The sequence below is a fragment of the Garra rufa genome, chromosome 1 (assembly GCF_049309525.1).
Source record: "Garra rufa chromosome 1, GarRuf1.0, whole genome shotgun sequence".
Classification (NCBI taxonomy): domain Eukaryota; kingdom Metazoa; phylum Chordata; class Actinopteri; order Cypriniformes; family Cyprinidae; genus Garra; species Garra rufa.
Genome location: NC_133361.1, coordinates 70,498,603 through 70,510,072, shown reverse-complemented (window position 1 = coordinate 70,510,072; position 11,470 = coordinate 70,498,603). Strand labels below are relative to the sequence as shown.

The 11,470-nt window shown below is 47.0% G+C and overlaps 5 non-coding genes across 5 annotated transcripts; all 5 read right to left on the bottom strand.

Annotated features, from left to right (window-relative positions):
- Nucleotides 1-9,324: 9,324 nt before the first annotated feature.
- trnat-ugu (transfer RNA threonine (anticodon UGU)) lies at nucleotides 9,325-9,397 on the bottom strand. The gene has a single exon. It is a non-coding gene; the product is annotated as a tRNA-Thr (tRNA).
- Nucleotides 9,398-9,795: 398 nt separating this feature from the next.
- On the bottom strand, nucleotides 9,796-9,869 carry trnat-ugu (transfer RNA threonine (anticodon UGU)). Its single transcript has one exon. It is a non-coding gene; the product is annotated as a tRNA-Thr (tRNA).
- A 155-nt stretch (nucleotides 9,870-10,024) lies between these two features.
- Nucleotides 10,025-10,114, bottom strand: trnar-ucu (transfer RNA arginine (anticodon UCU)). The gene is given in 2 exon segments: nucleotides 10,025-10,060; nucleotides 10,078-10,114. It is a non-coding gene; the product is annotated as a tRNA-Arg (tRNA).
- A 591-nt stretch (nucleotides 10,115-10,705) lies between these two features.
- On the bottom strand, nucleotides 10,706-10,779 carry trnat-agu (transfer RNA threonine (anticodon AGU)). Its single transcript has one exon. It is a non-coding gene; the product is annotated as a tRNA-Thr (tRNA).
- A 597-nt stretch (nucleotides 10,780-11,376) lies between these two features.
- Nucleotides 11,377-11,450, bottom strand: trnat-cgu (transfer RNA threonine (anticodon CGU)). Its single transcript has one exon. It is a non-coding gene; the product is annotated as a tRNA-Thr (tRNA).
- Nucleotides 11,451-11,470: the final 20 nt, after the last annotated feature.

Sequence of the window (11,470 nt, the reverse complement as noted above, 5' to 3'; positions counted from 1 at the left end):
GAAGTGCACGGTGATATCATCCAAATCCTTGATTCATATTGGCGGAAGTGACGAGACTGTAAGTTTTGAATGCCCATATCTTGTAAACGCGAATTTTGTCTTTGTTTTGAAGCACACTAGCTTATAGATAACCTTAAGGCTAATATATTCATACTAAAAGCCAAAAAACTTTAATTTTGATTTCAGGGGGACTTTAAATATATGCTGATCGGCTTCTGTTGCAGTCTGTTTCGGTCGTTCCTCTAGCAAAGTCTTTCGCATGGATTATTTTACGTCTGACTGTTTAATTCATATTTTGAGCGAGTTTTGGTTGTGGAATGAAGATTGACAACAACAACAACAACAACAAAAAAGCGAAAATGGACTTTTACCAGCAGCTAAAGATCATGCAAACTGCAGAAGGTAAGTACCTTTTTGAGTTCTATAGACTATAACGCTAGTTACATTAATATACAGTTTACTGAAGTGATAAATTAATCACGATTTCATATCTTAGTGTCCTACCAGTGTGTGTTACTGTGTTTTGTTAGTATGTCTTGCCGAATATATGTAGTGAAAGAAATCTGCAGCTCACTTGAAAAGTCAAATACAGACAGTTTACTTAAGATGCAATTGACCTAAATACAGTCACTAATGTATTGATTCAAGATTAACAAACCAGGTTAGGTGTCAGTTACTGGATCTGTGCATTTTCTTTTTAAAGTTACAGCAGTATAATTAAGCCTAACGTTACCAGTCGGTCTTAATTATTATAAAACAACAAAACACTAAAGAGAAAATCATTAAATGTACTTAACTTGCCTTTGTATTAGTCCTATTGTTTGTAACGTTAATTTGCTACTTTGATTGTATGTTGAATGAAATACAATATTATAAATAACTATATTACTATTGTGAAATAATATAGTCATATCGTGCACCCATGCTAGTTTTAAGATCAAACTCACAAAATGTGACAGAACTTCAAAATGAGTAACCTAAGAACACTGTTATGTGAACTCATTTGACAGAGAGAGGACCTGAAAGCATGATCATTGGACTCCATGGAGAAGAATACTAGACGTAAACCAGGATTTTGTATCAGCTGTGCAGATTTAGTATGGAGCCGGTGAGTACATTTTTGCAAGCCCATGTCTGTCAGTAAGTAGATAATGTCTTATCAAACAAATTAATTTTAATTTAATTAAATGCTTGTGTGTTTCCCCCTTATGATCCAGAAGTTTTAGGAATGAAAATCTTCTACTACACGATCTTCAGAGGAAGTAAGTATTAATTTCTAACGTTAAGACACACTAACATTAATTTTATTTTTAAAGGAAAGTTGATAGTATTTTTCACTTGTGTACAAATTCTGTAAAATGAGAATGTTGATAAAAATATCATAAATGTTTTCTTTATCAATTAACTTCTTTTAACTAAATTAAATCAACATTTGGTGTGACCATCATCCTGTGTTTAAAGCAGCTTTTGCACTAGGGGCACTTGCGGATAGTTTTTCAGGTTTGCAGGTGGGCCTCTTGAAGCATCTTGGAGACGTTGCCACAGTTCTTCTAGATTTAATCTGTCTCAGTTTGTTCTGTTTCTTAATGTCATTCTGTGCAGAATGGATGATGATAAGATCAGATCTCTGTTTGGAGCACTGGCTGTTGTCAAACAAAAGTCTTACTGGATTATTACATTTAATGGCAAAATTAATGTTTAGAAATATAAAATAAATTACCCATTGAACACTGCAGCAAAAGATAAACATGACTGAATTAAAATCCTTTTTAGCTGGTAAAAATACTAGTGTTCTAATAATTTTGGACACCACTGTATTTGGAGCCCATGGGAGTCAGTAGAATATTGTGGATTAAAATAAAATGATGTGGATGAGATAGAAATGCATTTTCAGTTAAATTTCACCTCGGAGCTCTGAATAACTGGTAATGAAAATTCAATAATCTAAATTTACAACTGAAACTAATAAAATTGTTAGTCTTGATAATTTTGTAAATGTGTTGGTTTTGTATTTATTCAGTTTTTAGATCAATTCTGACACAAATATTTCCTGTTGATAATTCTCTCACCCCTCTGTCATTCAAGATGCTTATGTCTGTCTCTTTTTCTGTCAAAAAGGTTTTTGAGGAAAACATTCCAGGATTTTTCTACATATTTCGAAGGGAGTTCCAAATTTTATTGTCAATGCAGCTTCAAAGGGCTCTACATCATCCCATCCAAGGAATAAGGGTCACTGGGAACTTGTAAAGCCCTTTGAAAGCTGTATTGAAATTTTGAAACCTTTATCCTTGACCTTAATCCCACTGAAGTCCACTATATGGAGAAAAATCCTGAAATCTACTCATCAAAAACTTTACTTTCTTTTCGACTTAAAGAAAGAAAGATATGAACATCTTGGATTACATGGGGCTGAGTGAATTATCAGGAAATAATTTCTAATACTTTTAAGGTAAACATATTTAATTCAAAGTTTTGATGAAACTGTCCCATGGTTTTTTAATGTAATTGTGCCGTATTTCTTTAAAAAAAAAGCTGAAATGTAAAATGTAAATTTTATATGGCATTTGCACAGACTTTGAATTGCAGACTGTTTTTTGTCTTTTTAATAAAAATGTTAATTGTCCACCTTGAGCATGCTTTGACACTTTATTGAAGGTTTTTTAATTGTAATGAATTGGGGGAGGGGGTGCTGCAAGGGCACGTATTGCCCTGTTCAGACCCACATAAGACCCTTACAGATCCCACTTAAAACCCATCTGGGCATCCACGGCTGGCCCCCATGTGGATCCCGGGTACAAACCCACTTTGAACCCCTTTGGGCAGGTGGAGTCCAAATGTGTTTGGCATGAATTGCCCAGTTAGGACCCACATAAGACTGCCACATTTGCCGCCCATGAAGCCCTGGCTTGGTGGTGATAAAGGCATGAACAAGTCTCCAAGTCTTGACGGGAAACAAAACATCTAATTCTTGCAATGTTTTTGAGATGATAGTATGCCCATTTAGTTACTACTTTGACATGGCTACTGAAACTGAGGTCTGACACCAGAATCACACCAAGATTCTTAACTTGATTTTTAGTTTTTTGACCCCTAGCGTCAAGGTACGCATTTACCTTATGAACTTCATCTTTGTTTCCAAATGCAATGAGTTCTGTTTTCTCCTTGTTTAATTGAAGAAAGCTTTGGCACATCCAACTGTTAATTTCATCAATACATTGGCAGAGAGAGTCAATGGGGCTGGGTGTCATCTGCATAGCTGTGATATGCAATTTGGTTCTTTCTCATTATTTGACTTAGTGGGAGCATATACAGGCTGAACAACAGCTGCACAAGAATTGAGCCTTGTGGGACTCTGAATGTCATGGATGTCCACTTAGACTTATGTTCTCCTTTACTCTCATAATAGCCTCTCCCTTCTAAGTATGACCTGAACTATTTGAGGACCATCTCAGAAAGCCCGACCCAGTTTTCCAGTCTATCTAGAAGAATGTTATGATCAACAGTGTCGAACGGAGCACTGAGATCTAGCAATATCAGCACTGATAGTTTGCCAGAATCAGAATTTAGGCGGATATCATTTATTAACTTTATGAGCACTGTCTCTGTGCTATGATGTGGTCTGAAACCAGATTGGAAATTATCCAGGTATCTATTTGAGTTTATGCAGTGGTTAAGCTGATTAAAAACATCCTTTTCGATAACCTTGCCTGAAAAAGGAAGATTAGATATTGGTCTATAGTTACTCAATATAGTGTTATCAACATTGCTATTTTTCCGAAGGGTTTTTGTTACGTAAGCAGACCAAACGAGAGAGATGAGAGTGAGTATTAACAGGTTTATTTTCAGCAGAGCAAGTTGAAGGTAATAGCGTGCAGAACCAGGTGAGTATAACAGCTCAGGGTGTAATTCTTGAAATGTAGCTGGATCGTGGATGATTAGCTGCTTTTCCTTTCCAGGGACGACGGGAGGAGGACCGGTGAAGATGACCACACTCACACACACAGCGTTGGAGTTCCGTCGACGGACTTACGGCTGGCACACCGCTAACTGGAGACAAAGACTGGACTTGGACTAGAACAGACGAGAGGACCGGTAAGTAATCAGAAGGTAAGGATCACGGTAAGTTTAGTAGGGATTTGAGACCACTTAGAGTGAAGCTCAATGAGTCCGCTTCGTGCAAACGAGCCCGGACAATGATGGCTGTGTGTGAGGTGCTCTTGTAGTGAGATGATGATTGAGTGCAGGTGCATGATGATCAGTATTCAGGTGACTGTGATCGGGGCGTGATTGTGGGTGCAGAACCTGACCAATCCGTAACATTACCCCCCTCCCCAGGGCCCGCTCCTGAGGGCCGAGGCCTCCGACGTCGTGGTGGTCTACCTCGTCCTTGAGGGGCTGGACACTCAGGATGGTTACGGTGGAATTCCTCCATGAGGGCCGGATCAAGGATGTCGACTCTGGGTACCCACGACCTCTCTTCTGGTCCGTAGCCTTCCCAGTCGACGAGATACTCCAAGTTGCCACCACGACGTCGGGACAGAAGAATCTCACGGACCGAGTAAATGGATCCCTCTTCCAGAACCAAGGGAGGAGGGGGTTCTTCTTCTTGGTCAGGTTCTGTGGAGGGAATGACAGGTGGGTGAAAAGGTTTCAGCAAGGATACGTGAAATGTGGGGTGGATACGGTACTGTGGCGGTAGTTGGAGCCTGTAGGTGACGGGGTTGACCTGTTCCACGATGGTGAAGGGACCAACAAACCTGGGACTCAGTTTCTTCGAGGGCAGGCGCAGACGGATATCTCTTGTGGAGAGCCAGACCTTCTGCCCAGGAGTATAAGTGGGACCTGGAATCCTCTTCTTGTCAGCGGAGATCTTTGTTCTGCGCACTGCCCTTTGCAGGTGGTGGTGAGCCTCGTCCCAGACTCTCTCGCTCTCCCGGAACCAGTAATCCACTGCAGGCACCTGTGATGGTTCGCCATTCCAGGGAAAGAGAGGTGGTTGGAAGCCTAGCACACACTGGAATGGTGTGAGTCCTGTGGTGGGTTGCCGCAGTGAATTTTGGGCGTATTCAGCCCATCCCAGGAACTGGTTCCAGGAGTCCTGGTGACCATGACAGAAAGTCCTGAGGAACCGCCCCACCTCCTGGATCTTCCTCTCCGTCTGCCCGTTGGTCTCAGGGTGGTATCCAGAGGAGAGGCTGATGGTCACACCTAGGAGTTTCAGAAATGACTTCCATACCCTGGAGATAAACTGCGGTCCGCGATCTGAGACAGTGTCCTCTGGAATGCCATAATATCGGAAGACGTTGTTGAAGAGGAGTTCTGCAGATTCCAGAGCTGTGGGAAGACCTTTCAAGGGTATTAGACGGCAGAACTTTGAGAATCTATCGACAATGACAAAGATGCAGGTGTTACCGTCTGAGGGAGGAAGATCGGTCATGAAGTCCACTCCCAGGTGTGACCAGGGGCGGTTCGGCACAGGCAAGGGATGGAGTTTCCCGGCAAGCAGATGACGTGGGCTTTTGGACATCGCACACTCCTTACAACCTTGAACATACCTCCGTACATCCCTTGCCATGTGCGGCCACCAGAAGCGTTCCGTCAGCAGCGAGAGAGTGTTGTTGGCCCCTGGATGTCCAGTGCCCAGGGAGGTATGCGTAGAATGGATTAGATCTACCCGTTGGGTCCTAGGGATGTACTGATGACCTGGTGGACAGCCCGGCGGAGATCTGGGTTCTGGAGTGGCGACAGCCGGAGGGTTGGTCCATTCTATGGGCTGGACGATGATGTCCTTTGGGAGTATGGTGGAGGGTGCTTCAGGTGAATCGTGGGAATCATGGATACGTGACAGGGCATCTGTTTGGACATTCTTGGATCCTGGCCGGTAGGTTATTGTGAAATCAAAACGAGAAAAGAACAGGGACCATCTTGCCTGACGGGGACAGAGCCTCTTGGCCTCTCGCAGGTACTGCAGGTTTTTGTGATCTGTTATGACTTGGAACTGGTGGTTGGTACCCTCCAACCAATGTCGCCACTCCTCCAGAGTGAGTTTGATAGCGAGGAGCTCGCGGTTGCCGATGTCATAATTCCTCTCCGCTGGGCTGAGCTTCCGGGAATAGTAGGCACAGGGATGAAGCAATGGAGGAGTACCATGGCGCTGTGACAGGATACCTCCCACGCCGGTAGTAGAGGCATCCACCTCCACCACGAAAGGGAGATCAGGGTCCGGATGAATCAAGAGTGGAGCTTGAGTGAAGGCGTCCTTGAGGTTTTGGAAGGCTGCGGCCGAGTCTGGAGTCCAATGTAGGGTACGTGGTTTTCCCTTGAGCAGGCTGGTAAGTGGAGAAGTGATTATGCTGTAGTTCTTGATGAATCGACGGTAGAAATTGGCAAAACCTAGGAATCTTTGGAGTTCTTTTATGGTAGTGGGTTTTGGCCAGGACACTACTGCAGCCACCTTTCCCTCATCCATGCGAACCCCCTCCTGATCTATGATATACCCGAGGAAGTGCACTGAAGACAAATGGAATGAACATTTCTCCGCCTTGAGGTATAGGTTGTGCTCTCGTAGACGTTGGAGGACCTCCGCAACGTGGAGGCGATGTTCGGCCTCACTCCGGGAGTAAATCAGGATATCATCAATATAGACGACGACGAAGTGGTGCAGGAACTCCCGGAGTACCTCGTGGATGAAATTTTGGAATACGGAGGGGGCGTTGACCAATCCATAGGGCATGACCAAGTACTCGTAGTGGCCAGTAGGAGTCACGTAGGCCGTCTTCCATTCGTCCCCCTCACGTATTCTCACGAGGTTGTACGCGCTGCGGAGGTCCAACTTCGTGAACACTTTGGCTGTGCGTAGTTGTTCGAGGGCCGCAGGGACGAGAGGAAGGGGGTAGCAAAACTTGACTGTACCTTGGTTGAGCACTCGGTAATCAATGCATGGCCGCAGCCCTCCATCCTTCTTTGAGACGAAGAAGAAACTGGATGCTGCTGGTGAAGTTGATGGTCGTATGTATCCCTGAGCGAGAGCCTCCTTTATGTACTCCTCCATTGCCTTGGTCTCTGGAAGCGACAACGGGTAGATGTTACCTTTGGGCAATGGAGCATCCGGAACAAGGTCAATGGCGCAGTCCCATGGCCGATGTGGCAGTAGCTGGGAAGCTCTCTTGGGGCAAAAGACATCCTGGAATTCCGAGTAGACTGAGGGAATCTTGACTGACCTTTTCTCAACAGGACTTTCGATCGAGGTGACGTTGACAGATATCTTTTTTGGGTTGGGACGTGGAAGATCTGGGAAGCAGCGGTCCGTACATCCTTTTCCCCACCTGGTAATCTCTCCGGTGCCCCAAGAGAGGATGGGATCATGAGCTACCAGCCACGGGCGCCCCAGAATGATGTCCATAGTAGCTCCCTCCAGAACCAGAAAATGAATTTCCTCCCGATGTAGAACTCCGACTTGAAGGATTATAGGCTCACACTTGCGATGGATACGTGGCCGTGAATTAATCCTGTTGGTTATGGGTTGGATCTGGTAGATGGTATTTGAAGCTTGGGTCTGCAGCTGGAGCTGGCGACAGAGGGTGTCCGAGATAAAGTTTCCCGCTGACCCGGAGTCGATGAGGGCTGCGACTGTAACACAAGAGACGTGGGTGGTTAACTGAACATTGGTAGTCAGTGGACGCATATTATCCAGATCTGAATGGATGACACTCACCAAGGATGACGATGGACGTGTAGGACAATGAATACGAATGTGTCCCGCAGCCCCACAGTACATGCAAAGACCCCGGGTCAGCCTTCTCTGTCGCTCAGCTGCAGAGATCTTGCCGGATTCCAGGATCATTGGTTCTGGTTCTGGAGGGCTGGCGGGTGACATGGGTCGGAGGAGTGCAGAAGTGTCAGACTGCTCGTTATATGATTTCAACCGGTCAGAACAACGAAGTGACTGCTGAATGAATTTCTCCAATCCCATCGAATCATCTAATGCGGCTAACTGCTTCCGGAGATTGGGTTCTAGGCCGAGCCGGTAGGTGGTTAGGAGAGACCGCTCATTCCATCCGCTGGCAGCGGCTAGAGTGCGAAAACGTAGAGAGTAATCTTGAGTCGTCATACTTCCCTGTTTCAGATGATATAGTTGCTCTCCTGCGGAAACTTCTGTATCTGTAGCGATTGCGTTGCCAGCCCGGCCTGCTGAAATAAGGTATCCGCCCATTTGAGAGCTGGACCGGTAAGCAGAGATGTGATGAAAGCAATCCTTGAAGCATCTGTGGGATAGAGAGCAGGTTGCATTGTGAATACAAGTGAACATTGTAACAGAAATCCGCTGCACTCCTCCACCCCGCCAGAGTAGGGCGCTGGTCGGGCCATGGGACTGGAAGGAACGGGGTCCGAAGAAGTGCTGGGTGCCGGTGGTGCTGTAGGACGAACTGGAGAGGGCATGGTGGCATGACTGACCAACAAAACTTTCCGGAGTGAGTCCACCAGCTCTTGAAACGGATCCAACGTGCTCATGCTGTTGCTGTATTGGTCCGGGCTTCTGTTACGTAAGCAGACCAAACGAGAGAGATGAGAGTGAGTATTAACAGGTTTATTTTCAGCAGAGCAAGTTGAAGGTAATAGCGTGCAGAACCGGGTGAGTATAACAGCTCAGGGTGTGATTCTTGAAATGTAGCTGGATCGTGGATGATTAGCTGCTTTTCCTTTCCAGGGACGACGGGAGGAGGACCGGTGAAGATGACCACACTCACACACACAGCGTTGGAGTTCCGTCGACGGACTTACGGCTGGCACACCGCTAACTGGAGACAAAGACTGGACTTGGACTAGAACAGACGGGAAGACAGGTAAGGAATCAGAAGGTAAGGATCACGGTAAGTTTAGTAGGGATTTGAAACCACTTAGAGTGAAGCTCAATGAGTCCGCTTCGTGCAAACGAGCCCGGACAATGATGGCTGTGTGTGAGGTGCTCTTGTAGTGAGATGATGATTGAGTGCAGGTGCATGATGATCAGTATTCAGGTGACTGTGATCGGGGCGTGACTGTGGGTGCAGAACCTGACCAATCCGTAACAGTTTTAACAGCTGCAGTTTTAAGGGAGTTTGGAAAGTCCCACAAAGTCCCAGAATAAGAGATCTGCTTCTAAACAGTTAGAGTGATGGTTCGGAGTAGATTTGACTACATTGCTTTGACTCGGCCGAGTGGCACGCTGTGTGGGCAGAAAGACAGGTCCTCAGGCCTTTGCACAATTGAGGCATGGTTCAAAAACATACCGTGTCGTCGGGGTCTCCCATCCAACAGCGAGGCCAGAGAAAGCCAATGGGGGAAAGGCGCCGCTGGGATGGAACCCAGGATCGCCTGTTTACAAGACAGGCGCTTTGACCAGCTAAGCCACGGTGCCTCCTCAGTGAGACCCGTTAGCCTGAAATGCTATCCTTCAAAAGCAGGTGAGAGGGTAGTGTTGCAAGAGAAACTGCCCGCTGTCCTCGAGCTCCTCTGTGTCCCCTTTTGCCGTCCGTTTTTTGGTAAACACGAGCTCGGCTGTATTGTGGCGTGCAACCAAAGGCATCGCTGGGATTCGAACGCAGGATCTCCTGTTTACTAGACTAGCTGGGCAGCACGTTCGCCCTCCGGGAGGGCGACTCAGACGATCCAGGCTTCCAGAGAAGAGGCCAGGGGTTGGCTGACCAGGCGCTGGACAGCTTTAAGGCGTTTGCCGACAACTGAGTCGGGGCGGTTTGCAAAATTAACCACTCGCTATCGGAAAAGCTTGTGCTTGCTTTACTGGAAAATTGTCCAAGGCACTGCTGGGATTTGAACCCAGGATCTCCTGTTTACAAGACAGGCACTTTAACCAACTAAGCCACGGCGCCAAACCGCGTGCAAGGCTGTCGGGAGGGTGACTCCAAGGGTCAAAACATCCAGAGGCTGGCCAGGTGCTGGTACGCTTAAAAGAGAATGTCTACAAATTTCTACTGCCTGAGGGCAACTCTGCAAAGTATGAGAGATACCAGAAAGCCAAAAGCCACGACTCTGGTGGGACTCGAACCCACAACCTTTGAATGGCCTCATCTGGCAGTTTAGAAGTCCAATGCGCTATCCATTGCGCCACAGAGCCCTGTAGGTATGCTAGGCTGGGCCACTGAGCCCTTTTCTTACAGATTTGTGCCTGTCCAGCTCGGCTGAGTGGCACGCTGTGTGGGCAGAAAGACAGGTCCTCAGGTCTTTGCACAGTTTAGGCATGGTTCAAAAACAGAGTCTCGTCGGGATCTCCCATCCAACAGCGAGGCCAGAGACAGCCACTGATGGAAAGGCATGGCTGGGATGCGCTTTGACCAGCTAAGCCACGGCGCCTCCTTGGTGGGACCAGTTAACCTAGGATCCTATCCTTCAAAAGCAGGTGAGAGGGTTGTTTTGCAAGGGAAACCGCCCGCTGTCCTCGAGCTTCTATGTGTCTCGATTCGCCGTCCATTCGCCGTAAAGCACGACGTTGGCTGTATTGTGGCGCGCAACCAGAGGCATTGCTCGGATTCAAACCCAGGCTGACCTTCCGGGTCTGTGGCCGTCCAACAGTAAGAGAGCGCGTTCTCTCTCTGCAGGAAGGACAGGCCCTCGGGTCTCTGCACAATTGCAGTGTCCAGTGTCGTTTGAAAGGCAGAGGCACTGTAAGGGCCTCAGGTCCAAGGGAGGGCAAAAAGGTCCATTTGCAAGGCACCACTGGGATTCGAACCCAGGATCTCCTGTTTACTAGACAGGCGCTTTAACCAACTAAGCCACGGCGCCAACCCGCATGCTAATTGTGGGGATGGCGTCTTAGACGATGCATGAATAAACACTTCGAACGTCCTGCTGCCTCCACTTGATGCAAGACAGTGATTGCCATACCTCACTGAATTGGTTCTTGGGCATGTTTTGCTAGCTTTTAAATATGATTGACATTTTCTTTAAATCAATTTACGCTGAGAACAGGAGGCCTCCAAATGGTTTCTGCTGTCCGATTGCAACATTGCGCATGATGGGCTTAACAAAATGGCAAAAAGCACGACTCGAGCTCCTCTGTGTCCCCATTTGCCGTCCATTTTTTTGGTAAACACAAGCTCGGCTGTATTGTGGCACGTTACCAAAGGCATCGCTGGGATTCGAATGCAGGATCTCCTGTTTACTAGACTAGCCGGGCAGCACGTTCACCCTCCGGGAGGGCGACTTAGACGATCCAGGCTTCCAGAGAATAGGCCAGGGGTTGGCTGACCGGGCGCTGGACAGCTTTAAGGCGTTTGCCGACAACTGAGTCGGGGTGGTTTGCAAAATTAACCACTCGCTATCCCTGTTTGCAGGTCGCTTTCGGAAAAGCTTGCGCTTGCTGGACTGGAACGCCACCCAAGGCACCGCTGGGATTTAAACCCAGGATCCCCTGTTAACGAGACAGGCACTTTAACCAACTAAGCCACGGCTCCAAACTGCATGAAAGGCTGTC